This window comes from Globicephala melas, chromosome 5 (genome assembly GCF_963455315.2).
Source record: "Globicephala melas chromosome 5, mGloMel1.2, whole genome shotgun sequence".
NCBI lineage: Eukaryota > Metazoa > Chordata > Mammalia > Artiodactyla > Delphinidae > Globicephala > Globicephala melas.
The window spans coordinates 29,274,656-29,287,913 of record NC_083318.1 but is presented as its reverse complement, the minus strand read 5'-3'; positions in this window follow the sequence as shown (position 1 = coordinate 29,287,913).

Genomic DNA, 13,258 nt, shown 5'->3' with positions numbered 1-13,258 from the left:
TTGGCACATCTGGGCCTTCCACAATCTCTCAGTCTTTTTAGATTTGAGGTTGGAAGGCTCCACCCTCTCCACTATGTGCACATACTCAGAGATACGAAAACTTACACAGACTGTCCTCAAACCCAGGGGATCTAACAGATGTTCCCTTTTCAGTTGTCTCTTGAAATCTGAAATGCCTGCCTGATTTGAACTTGGATACCACTCTCTCTCTCTCTCTTACTCATTCCTCTTTCAAAGCTGTTTGAACAATTGTGCACATGTGCTGGCAACATCTCCACCTACAATCTTTACCAAACTGTGAATAAAGAGGAACTCATGCAGTAGATTGGTATACGGATTGCTTTAGTAATCAGAATCTCCAATTTCAGGATTCCTCAATCAACTCTGGTTATCATCCACATTGAATCATTCCAAGCAGGAGACCCACAGGAACCTGCACTGTGGAGCAGTGGGTAAAACCACAGTAAAAAGAATAATTTTAGGATCATTTCATTAGAATGCAAATTAGGTTTCTGGGTTCTGTTTGTAACCACTTAGTTTCAGTATATGCAGAATTAGGAAAAATATGTCAACATAGTTATTGGCAATAAAGATGAGGAATACCTTGGTCTCATCAGTGAAAAGAAGACCCACAAAGTCTACAATTTTCAGTCATTCATTTCATTTATAATAATGGGAATAAATAAGACATAAACTCCCTTGTATATTTTATGTACATCAATCAATCTGAGTTCCCATTAAAAGTAGCTATACAAAATTTCTTTTAATTTCTGATAGCAACTTTAGAAGGTAAAGCCATAGCAGCATGGTGAACTGGGGGTAAATCCCTTGAGTTAACTGTTTCTGTAAGCTCAGAGGTGTAATATTGTTTGCGTGTGGCCTTTCTAGACTATCTGCTAGGGTTTGTTAGTTCTTACCAGACTTCACATCATTGTTTGAATCCACCTTCATTATAGGGCAAGTTCAGTCACTATGCTGATTTTGAAATAGACTTTTCTGCCAGTATAATCTTGATTTTCAAATAACAGAAATCTTTAGTTTAATATACAGAGCTCTCAGTTTTCACTTCCTTCAGAACTTCCAGTTTGATTGTTGCAAGTAATAATAATTTGTATGACTATATGTACTCCTTTTACTTTTTTGTGGAGTGGGTTGTGTCCACTAACACCACCACCACCACAGACAACAAAATATAAAAAGTAAGATCATTTTTGTATAATAAATCATACTTGAAATGCATCGGACTTAATATCGTCCTACAAATGTACCTTGTAAACTTTCTTGGACTTTCTAGCAACTGTTTGCAGCAATAGGAACAGCTTTTCTCACAGACGATATTCTCTTTGCTGGGTTCTCATTTCTGGAGGAGCGGCCTTTAGAGCAATGAAGGAGGAAGAGGACATTGGAGGTTGTCAGCCATTTCAGCAGAAACAATCCTGAGTTCAGTGAAGTGACCGATGCAGTGGTCAGATCTCCCACCCTGACTCTCTCTTAAATCGGAACACTGAGTTCCTCACTGTGGGCTCCTGAAGCACTTGGTGTATGTGCAGATTCCTACCCCTCATCGCGGTCTTCACCATGTTGCTCTATAGGTCTCTGGTTCAATGATGTTTTGTGGTTGTAGCTCTCGTACTTATTATCACAATCTCAACATTTAGGTTCTGATGCATTTATGTGAAAGTTGCTCTGTTAGTAAGCTCTAGCATACAGAAGAGATGGGACAAGTGAGGACCCACCAGAACTCTAATTCAGATATGTTTAAATAGCATTGACTGTAAAAAGTCTGGCAATGCTTCTGGCTCCCCAGATCTCTGCTCTAAACTTCACATGGACCCTGAGAAAAAGCCTCTGGCTAATGAGGCCTGATAAATTCTGAGTTTAAGAAGTAATAGCATTTGTATTGAGAACAAAGTGAAGTCAGGAAACCTGTTACATACCAAATGGGCCTGATCATTTGAATTGGTAATAATGGTAATAGCTAATATTTATAGAGTGATTAGTTTATTTTGCCATTGTATTGATCATCACATTTATTTTTCATACTAATATTGGAAGATAGGTACTGTCATTTTGCAGATGAGGACAGTGAGGTTTGGAGTGATTGTGTCATTGGCCCAAGGTCACCCACCTGGTAAGAGCAAGAGCTTCTAAGCACTGGAGTGCAGAATGAGTAGGAAACTACTTCAGATCGCGTAGGCAGTAAGTGGCACAGTGGGAATTTGAATCTAGATTTTGTCTATCTCCAGAGTCCCAAATATTAACTAGTACACAGAACTGGTGGTAACCATACTGGAGGGTCAGAAGCCTCCGAGGGAAAGAAATATAGAACTTCCATGTAGAACATGTCAAAAAACAAAAGGAAACTGCAGAGACAAGAAAAGCAAATATATCACCCGGGGGATGGAGAAAGTCAGAAATGTCTGAAGTTCTAGAGAGGAGGAAAAGAGAATTGACTGAATAAGAGACAGTAGGAAAGCCAAGCTCCAGTATTTGTCCTGGGCAGGTCATTCCAGGAAAGAGAAAGAGAAGTTCATGGATGTCTGTGAACAATAGGAAAATTAATGCTCAGATGGTCAGGTTGGCTTGAGCCTAATAAGATCTAGAAATCTAGTTTATAAGAACTCTTTCCCAGAGATTCCAAGGGAGGATAAAGTAACTGAATTGAGGTTTGAGTAGCTTTATCCTAGAACCAAAGAGAGATGCAAGTAAGGACTGAGTAATAAGAACATCCATGTTGTAGGAACATGCAAGTTGAGTGGGGAGTGAAATCTAGAAAAACCTGTTAGGAATCTGGTTATTGGTCTAAACCTTGCCAGGCTCAAAGGAGAAATGAGATTTTACCTATCATCACCTACCTCTGTCTAGTTTGCACTCTAGTATCTCCATTACTAGAGTGAAGTCATTTGAAATTTTAAGTGAGATGACTTCCTGTGCTGAAGAAGAAACCTTGTGTGGAGGGGTGTGAGGAGACAAATGAAGGGGAGAGATAATGAACCCAAAGACACAGTTTGTGAGAGCAATGCTGGACCAGTTGTTGGTAGAATGTTAGCCAGGAGAAAAAGCCAGGGAGCCTTCTACCAGGTCCATTTCAACACCTCAGGCCAGTTACTAATCCCAAAGGTTATTCCCAATTCAAGCTTGTCCTTTTGTCAAAAATGAGCCAACATTGGCTCCATTTGGGCCTTTTCCAGATGGGATAGATAAATATAAGTGTATGTATGAATTCCCAATGTTACGAAGCACAGGAGAAAAAAAAATAGAAGAATCAACCCAGTTCCTTGTTTTCTGGCAAAAATTCTCTTATTCCTTTGTGATACGTGTAGAATAAGGAAACATGAAGAGAATGTTCATACAAAGAAAAGTGGTATGAGTTCATTTCAAGGGGGATCTCAACTTGTGCTGTTACAGGAATCCAGACTATCTCCTGTAAATGCCATGGTATTTTTGAAAAAAATTTGAGGACACACAGTCTTATTTTCCATCTCTGTCCTCTGGGTTCCATAGTATTATTTTTTTCCTAAACCGGGAAGAGAAATTAGGATCCAAAGAAAGTAAGAACTAGAAAGGATCTAGAGGATGCCCTCCTCCCTCAGCCTATGTTTAAATTAATCCCAGAAAGATAGCCAGCTACCCTTTTCAGCAAAGAGCCCCTTAAGGTCCTTTGGTAATGCATTTGGATGCTTCATAATTTCACATATACACTGTATATCTGTCGGAAGGAATGATGTCATGTCAAATAGCTCCAATGAATAGAGGGCATTTTTCCCAGACTCTTCCAAATTTTCCTATGTCTTTTACCCTCAAAAAACTATATGAAAATATTATTAGCTTCATTTAACAGATGGATAACTGTGTTATAGGGACTTTTAGAGAGGTACCCCTGGTTATGCAGCATGGTGTTGGAAGAACTAAATTAAAGTCAGAAAATTCTACGTTCAAGACTTTCCTAGCAGACACGTCACTTTTTGGGGCTAGTTATGATTTTTCTGTCTTAGTAACGTACACGTTTGATTGTAACTCTATCTGTCCCTGCTGTTTGTCTGCCTGTGAGTAGTTTATCTTTTAATCCATCAATTTATCTATCTCCTTGCTGTTTTTTTAATTCACCATAAGTTAACCAATGTTGATAAAATTTCACCCTTACCATGAGTGCTACTTGAGCGGATTGAGATGGTAGTCATATTTTTCAAATATCACATGTAATTAACAGCGCTGCCACTGTTTAAGTGCCATGATTTTGTTCTTATCTGGGAATTGTACACATATCACACCTTCTGTCATGAGGGGGCCCGCCTACACTTATTAGCACGTTTGATATTTATGCTGTCCCTTGGGAGGATGTTGATCATTTTGTTCATGTCACTCGTGACGTTATAACAACTGCCTTTTTGTTTGGATGTGTGTTTTCTCACAACTATATTTAGTTTTCTTTCCCAAGCCTGACTTCAAGATACTGAAGTCACTGATTCACTTTAAAATGTTTAAATTTCCTGTAAGAAAGTGTTGGAGTAATCCTGGGATGAGTATGATTTTTGATGCATTCTCCTTATCTGGATATAAAAGTTCTTTCTTTTTTTTTTTTTTCTTTTTTTGCGGGCCTCTCACTGTTGTGGCCTCTCCCATTGCGGAGCACAGGCTCAGCAGCCATGACTCACGGGCCTAGCCGTTCCACAGCATGTGGGATCTTCCCGGACGGGGGCACGAACCCGTGACCCCTGCCTCGGCAGGCGGACTCTCAACCACTGCGCCACCAGGGAAGCCCTCTTTCTTTTTTTAAATCCAAATATTCCAAAATTTGGGGAGAAGTTCTTTTTCCTGAATGTAATTTATAAACCCAAAGCAATAAGATTCTTATTCATTTTCTTTTTTGATATTTGCTCTCCTTATTCTCCCCTGAATTATTTCTTTTTACTCTCAGATCTGCATTCACTGAAAGCATTTTGTATTATCTTCCTCTCACAGGAGAGCAGCTGTGAATTGTACAGGTTAAAGCTGCATCCTCTCAGTTCTTTATTCTTTTTTGAATAAATATGTAAATCATATACCCTTTCCTCATCCTCCATCATTTCCAAATCCACAAGAATATGTGGAATGGAGAGAAGAAAATCAAGAAAGGAAAAGGAATGACTTGACTCAACTAAAATGAGAAGAAAGCAGAGGCAGAATCTAGGATTGTGGTTCAACAAGATGATTCAGTTAATTTGGTAGATTCATTTTGTGGTAATTTGTTAAACTGAGTTCTAGATGATGGAAATGTGTTTCTCGATCTCTAATGGGCATAAACTGAGTTTTAAAAGGCTAACCAAATCTTTTAATTATATGCAAATAATCACAGAAAAAGGAAAGAAAGGAGAGATGGCTAAACAGATGTGGTAGGGGGCCGGGTTGGGGGACGATGAGAGAATTTTAGAGCCTACTTGTTTGCAGATTGACTTTAGGAGACTGTTTTTTGAGTATTTTGTTTCCCATATTAAATTTAAACAGGATTGCATTTTTTTTTTTTTTTTTTGCAGTACGCGGGCCTCTCACTGCTGTGGCCTCTCCCGTTGTGGAGCACAGGCTCCGGATGCGCAGGCCCAGCAGCCATGGCTCACGGGCCCAGCCGCTCCGCGGCACGTGGGATCCTCCCAGACCGGGGCAGGAACCCGCGTCGCCTGCACCGGCAGGCGGCCTCCCAACCACTGCGCCACCAGGGAAGCCCAGGATTGCATTTTTTAATTGAAAATTTACTTCTAATTTCAGATGAAGTTAACTTCTCACTTCCTTAACCATTTTGTTGCCCATTATTTGTGTTGTAAGGAATATTATGATTTAGTTTAAATGTTGCTATCTTAGTTTTTTCCTTTAAACATATGTTTTGGAGGTTTGAAAAAAGTAGGAAAGTATATTATTTCCAGGCCCTTCCAAAGATTATTCCACTGGAAAGCTATAGTCCAATTGCTGAGCTAATCCCAATCTCAGAGGGTTTGCAGGGTTTGAAAAAAGGCAAGGATGGGAGTCGGACCAGCTTCAAGGCTGCTCTCACTTTGCTTTACTACCGACCGAACCAGCAAACCTGAATCTTACACAGGTAGGGATATCTAGGAGAGTTCTTCAAAGGAGCATATGTCCCAGAAGTTCCAAGTTTGAAGGTCACATAGCCCATGTAGAATGAAGAGTCTTCCAGGACAGAGGAGCTTGAGGAGGGATGCTGGGATAGAAGCAGTGGAGCCCTTCAAGGTTCCTTCTCCTCTGTTACCATGTGCGGGAATCTTTGCTGCCCCCCTAGGAATCTGCTTCTGTATTCTGTTTATTACTGATTGGGTCATTGGCCTATGTGGGCCTGGCTATGGCCCATAGATAGTGAAAGGCAAAGACATGATATGTGGAGTCAAAGATTTGGCAGAAAACAACCAAAACCAACATTTCTTTGTAAAAGTTTTTTTTTTTTTTTTTTTTTTTTTTTGCAGTACGCGGGCCTCTCACTGTTGTGGCCTCTCCCATTGCGGAGCACAGGCTCCGGACGCACAGGCTCAGCGGCCATGGCTCACAGGCCCAGCCGCTCCGCGGCATGTGGGATCTTCCCAGACCGGGGCACGAACCCGCATCCCCTGCATCGGCAGGTGGACTCTCAACCACTGCGCCACCAGGGAAGCCCTCTTTGTAAAATTTAAAAATATATATTAATTATGTCTAAAATAGGATGAATTACTGATCTGGATAAAATTCTTGGATTTTAATTGATTCATGATGTCTGATTTCCTACCTCAGGTGATAAGCAGGTATCTGAAAACTGTGAAACTGACGTTATTCTGGATCTTCAAAACAACTGATAACCAAGGTGACTGTCTATAATAGCCACATTATTATTATTTTCTTTTTTTACTACTATTAGGTTTTAGTTGATAAGCATTACTCTTGAGCTGAAAAATATCTCACTGTTTTGGAAGTCATCGACTGTGGTTTTCATTACTGTTCTGAACTATGCATTTTTTTGAGTTTTCTTATTCTTGCCAGAATTTTTTCCCTTTATGTTTGAGTTCATACCTATGTTAAAAACACTAATGACAAATAAGCTGCCATAAAACACTTAAGAAAGCTAAATCAGATCTCTCTATCCTACTTAGAAGAAAAACAATTAAATTTTATGATAGAGTTTTGTTACATTTAATTTTTAACCCTTTTAAATTAAAAAACAGTTTAAAATAGTCACATAATTATGAACATATTCTCCCTGTCTGTACTCTGTATTCTATAGAGAGAGAAATGAATATGTGTTTAAATATTCCCAATAGGAGGTCCATGTAAAGCATTATGATTTTAAATAGGCCACCATGTATAAATGTGTGTATAAATATTTATGCACATATATACATACATTATATATCAACATTTCCTGTAAGTCCTATCTGCTTATAATTTTGACAACAAAGACAAAGAATAAGATGAATAATAATCAAAATGAGAAAATGCTTTGACTCAGTTAAAGAACTCTATAAATACTTTTAAATCACTTAAAATTTATTTATAAAAGATGTTGCCTCATTCCCTAATGAGCTCATGTAGTCCTTGTTTAATATCTAGCACAAAATTTAACTGCATACTCATTCAGTATAGGATAATGCTTAAATGTAAAATCAATGCTTTATATTTTAGCAAAGCATTGTGACGTATTGATGAATTGTAAAAGAACAAGCAATCCAGTTTAGACTCTCTCTGCCTCTCCTACCCCTAATCTCTTCATTCATAGAGGTAATTTTCCAATAATAATAAAAGCTATTTAGAATATATTTAATAAAGGATTGACTCTTAGTTTAAATAAGAGTAAAGTCCCTGTGGTAAGATTCTTAGTAAGGGTTATAAGGGAGCTTTTTATTTTTCTTCCCCAAGAACACCTTGGCACAGTTACACATAATTAAAAAAGTATATGGCTTTAATCTGAAGCTGACTTTTCTTTGGAATAATGTTGGTGAGAGTTAATGAAAAACTCCTTTTCTCAGGCCAATTAAAAAAAGTAAGTGACATGGTCTTAGTAGCATAAAATGATATGTTGAAATATTTTTAGATCATGTATCATGTGCCAGGTTAAATCACTAGAATGTTTTGGCCCTGGGAAGGTAAAAATAATCCCCTTTCATTCATCCTAATACTCAGTGTCAAAAGAGCTGGCTAATTATTGTATTGTATTGAAACTGTTTTGAAAGTACAAGAAATTTGGAATTTATGAAAAATTTTATTTCTCCCTAAGAACATTAACTGTTCTGGATTATATTCAGGATATTTTGCTACTTGCTTTTAAAATTTATTTATATGAAAAAAAATTGGAAATCGGATTTGTTGTCCTCTGTCATAATGAAGAGAAGATTCCCAAGTGATTTGGCTACAGCTTGCTAAGCAGGTTATCTTGTAAAAACCAGAATGACAACAACAAAAAACACCAGGTAGAATGACGGGGCCCATTAGTGAAAGGCAAAATTAAAGAATATTTTAAAAGAAAGGCTGCTTTATTTTTTTTCAAGTATACATGTAGTAACCTGGGTCAGGTTCCTAAGTGCTGCCTACTTGAGCTAGTTGTGCTGCTTCAGCTTAATTTTTGTAACAGGGAAGAAATAAATAAGTAGATAAGCAGGTAGAGACAAATGAGTGAATCCAATTGATAGCTCTGAGAGCTCACTCAAATTTGTCAAAATTTCTATATTCCTATCAATTGTCTATATTTTTATTGTCTTCAAAATAGCTTCAATATTAATGCAGTGTCGAGGGAGGAGACCTTCAAGATGGCAAAGGAGTAAGACGTGGATATCACCTTCCTCCCCACAAATACATCAGAAATGCATCTACATGTGGAACAACTCCTACAGAACACCTACTGAAAGCTGGCAGAAGACCTCAGACTTTCCAAAAGGCAAGAAACTCCGCACGTACCTGGCCGTGTGGCTGCCAGGGTATTGGTGTCAGGCTTGTGCCTCTGAGGTGGGAGAGCCGAGTTCAGGACATTCATCCACTAGAGACCTCCTGGCTCCACGTAATATCAAACCTCTAAACCTCTCCCAGAGATCTCCATCTCAACAATAAGACCCAGCTCCACTCAATGACCAGCAACCTACAGTGCTGGATACCCTATGCCAAACAGCTAGCAAGACAGGAACACAAACCCACCCATTAGCAGAGAAGCTGCCTAAAATAATAATAAGGTCACAGACACCCCAAAACATACCACTAGACGTAGTCCTGCCCACCAGAAAGACAAGATTCAGCCTCATCCACCAGAGCACAGGCACCAGTCCCCTCCACCAAGAAGCCTACACAACACACTGAACCAACCTTAGCCACTGGGGGCAGGCACCAAAAACAACGGGAACTACAAACCTGCAGCCTATGAAAAGGAGACCCCAAACACAGTAAGTTAAGCAAACTGAGAAGACAGAGAAAAACACAGCAGATGAAGGAACAAGGTAAAAATCCACCAGACCAAACAAATGAAGGAGAAATAGGCAGTCTACCTGAAAAAGAATTCAGAGTAATGATAGTAAAGATGATCCAAAATCTTGGAAACAGAATGGAGAAAATACAAGAAATGTTTAACAAGGAACTAGAAGACATAAAGAGCAAACAAAGAGTGATGAACAACACAATAACTGAAATTAAAAATTCTCTAGAAGGAATCAATAGCAGAATAACTGAGGCAGAAGAACAGAAAAGTGACCTGGAAGATAAAAGAGTGGAAATAACTACTGCAGAGCAGAATAAAGAAAAAATAATGAACTAACACATCATTGTAAAGCAGTTATACTCCAATAAAGATGTTAAAAAAGAAAAAAGAATGAAAAGAATTGAGGACAGTCTCAGAGACTTCTGGGACAACATTAAATGCACCAACATTTAAATTATAGGGGTCCCAGCAGAAGAAAAGACAAAGAAAGGGGCTGAGAACATATTTGAAGAGATTATAGTTGAAAACTTCCCTAATATGGGAAAGGAAATAGTCAGTCAAGTCCAGGAATCACAGAGAGTCGCATATAGGATAAATCCAAGGAGAAACATGTCAAGACACATATTAATCAAACTATCAAAAATTAAATACAAAGAAAAAATATTAAAAGCAGCAAGGGAAAAACAACAAATAACGTACAAGGGAATCCCCCTAAGGTTAACAGCTGATCTTTCAGCAGAAACTCTGCAAGCCAGAATGGAGTGGCACGACATATTTTATGTGACGAAAGGGAAAAACCTACAACCAAGGTTACTCTACCCAGCAAGGATCTCATTCAGATTTGATGGAGAAACTAAAAACTTTACAGGCAAGCAAAAGCTAAGAGAATTCAACACCACCAAACCAGCTTTACAACAAATGCTAAAGGAACTTCTCTAGGCAGGAAACACAAGAGAAGGAAAAGACCTACAATAACAAACCCAAAACATTAAGAAAATGGTAATAGAAACATACATATCGATAACTACTTAAAATGTAAATGGATTAAATGCTCCAGCCAAAAGACATAGACCGGTTGAATGGATACAGAAACAAGACCTGTATATATGCTGTCTACAAGAGACTCACTTCAGACCTAGAGACACATACAGACTGAAAGTGAGGGGATGGAAAAAGATATTCCATGCAAATGGAAACCAAAAGAAAGTTGGAATAGCAATTCACATATCAGACAAAATGGACTTTAAAATAAAGACTATTACAAGAGACAAAGAAGGACACTACATAATGATCAAGGGATCAATTCAAGAAGAAGATAAAACAATTGTAAATATTTATGCACCCAACATAGGAGCACCTCAATACATAAGGCAAATGCTAACAGCCATAAAAGGGGAAATCGACAGTAACACAATCATAGTAGGAAACGTTAACACCCCACTTCACCAATGGACATATCATCCAAAATGAAAATAAATAAGGAAACACAAGCTTTAAATGACATATTAAACAAGATGGACTTAATTGATATTTAAAGGACATTCCATCCAAAAACAACAGAATACACTTTCTTCTCAAGTGCTCATGGAACTTTCTCCAGGATAGATCATATTTTGGGTCAGATATCAAGCCTTGGTAAATTTAAGAATATTGAAATCATATCAAGTATCTTTTCCAATCACAATGCTATGAGGCTAGATATCAATTACAGGAAAAATCTGTAAAAAATACAAACACATGGAGACTAAACAATACACTACTAAATAACCAAGCGATCACTGAAGAAATCAAAGAGGAAATCCAAAAATACCTAGAAACAAATGACAATGAAAACACGATGACCCAAAACCTATGGGATGCAGCAAAAGCAGTTCTAAGAGGGAAGTTTATAGCAATACAATCCTACCTCAAGAAACAAGAAACATCTCAAATAAACAACCTAACCTTACACCTAAAGCAATTAGAGAAAGAAGAACAAAAAACCCCCGAAGTTAGCAGAAGGAATGAAATCATAAAGATCAGATCAGAAATAAATGTGAAAGAAATGAAGGAAACAATAACAAAGATCAATAAAACTAAAAGCTGGTTCTTTGAGAAGATAAACAAAATTGATAAACCATTAGCCAGACTCTACAAGAAAAAAAGGGAGAAGACTCAAATCAGTAGAATTAGAAATGAAAAAGGGGAAGAAACAACTGACATGGCAAAAATACAAAGGATCATGAGAAATTACTACAAGCAACTATATGCCAATAAAAGAAACAACCTGGAAGAAATGGACAGATTCTTAGAAAAGCATAACCTTCCAAGACAGACCAATCACAAGCACTGAAATTAGACTGTGATTGAAAATCTTCCAAAAACAAATGCCCAGGATCAGATGGCTTCACAGGTGAATTCTATCAAACATTTAGAGAAGAGCTAACACCTATCCTTCTCAAACTCTTCCAAAATATAGCAGAGGGAGGAACACTCCCAAACTCGTTCTACGAATCCATCATCACCTTGATACCAAAAGCAGACAAAGATGTCACAAAGAAAGAAAACCACAGACCAATATCACTGAGGAACATAGATGCAAAAATCTTCAACAAAATACTAGCAAACAGCACATTAAAAGGATTGTACACCATGATCAAGTGGGGTTTATCCCAGGATTTCACGGATTCTTCACTATATGCAAATCAATCAATGTGATACACCATATTAACAAATTGAAGGAGAAAAACCGTATGATCATCTCAATAGATGCAGAGAAATCTTTCGACAAAATTCAACACCCATTTATGATAAAATCCCTCCAGAAAGTGGGCATAGAGGGAAGTTACCTCAGCATAGTAAAGGCCACATATGACAAACCCACAGCCAACATCATTCTCAGCGGTGAAAAACTGAAACCATTTCCTCCCAAATCAGGAACAAGACAAGGTTGTCTACTCTCACCGCTATTATTCAGCATAGTTTTGGAAGTTTTAGCCACAGCAATCAGAGAAGAAAAAGAAATAAAAGGAAACCAAATCAGAAAAGAAGAAGTAAAACTGTCACAGTTTGCAGATGACATGATACTATACATAGAGAATCCTAAAGATGCCACCGGACTACTAGAACTAATCAATGAATTTGGTAAAGTAGCAGGATACAAAATTAATGCACAGAAATCTCTGGCATTCCTATACCCTAATGATGAAAAATCTGAAAGAGAAATTAAGGAAACACTCCCATTTACCATTGCAACAAAAAGAATAAAATACCTAGGAATAAACCTACCTAAGGACACAAAAGACCTATATGCAGAAAACTATGACACCGATGAAAGAAATTAAAGAATGATGCAAAGAGATGGAGAGATATACCATGTTCTTGGATTGGAAGAATCAACATTGTGAAAATGAGTATACTACCCAGGGCAATCTACAGATTCAATGAAATCCCTATGAAACTACCAATGGCATTTTTCACAGAACTAGAACAAAAAATTCCACAATTTATATGGAAACACAAAAAACCCCAAATAGCCAAAGCAATCTTGAGAAAGAAAAACGGAGCTGGAGGAATCAGGCTCCCAGACTTCAGACTATACTACAAAGCTACAGCAATCAAGACAGAATGGTACTGGCACAAAAACAGAAATATAGATCAATGGAACAGGATAGAAAGCCCAGAACTAACCCACACACATACGGTCACCTTATTTTTGATAAAGGAGGTAAAAATATGCAATGGAGAAAAGACAGCCTCTTCAATAAGTGGTGCTGGGAAAACTGGACAGCTACATGTAAAAGAATGAAATTAGAACACTCCCTAACACCATACACAAAAATAAACTCAAAATGGATTAAAGACCTA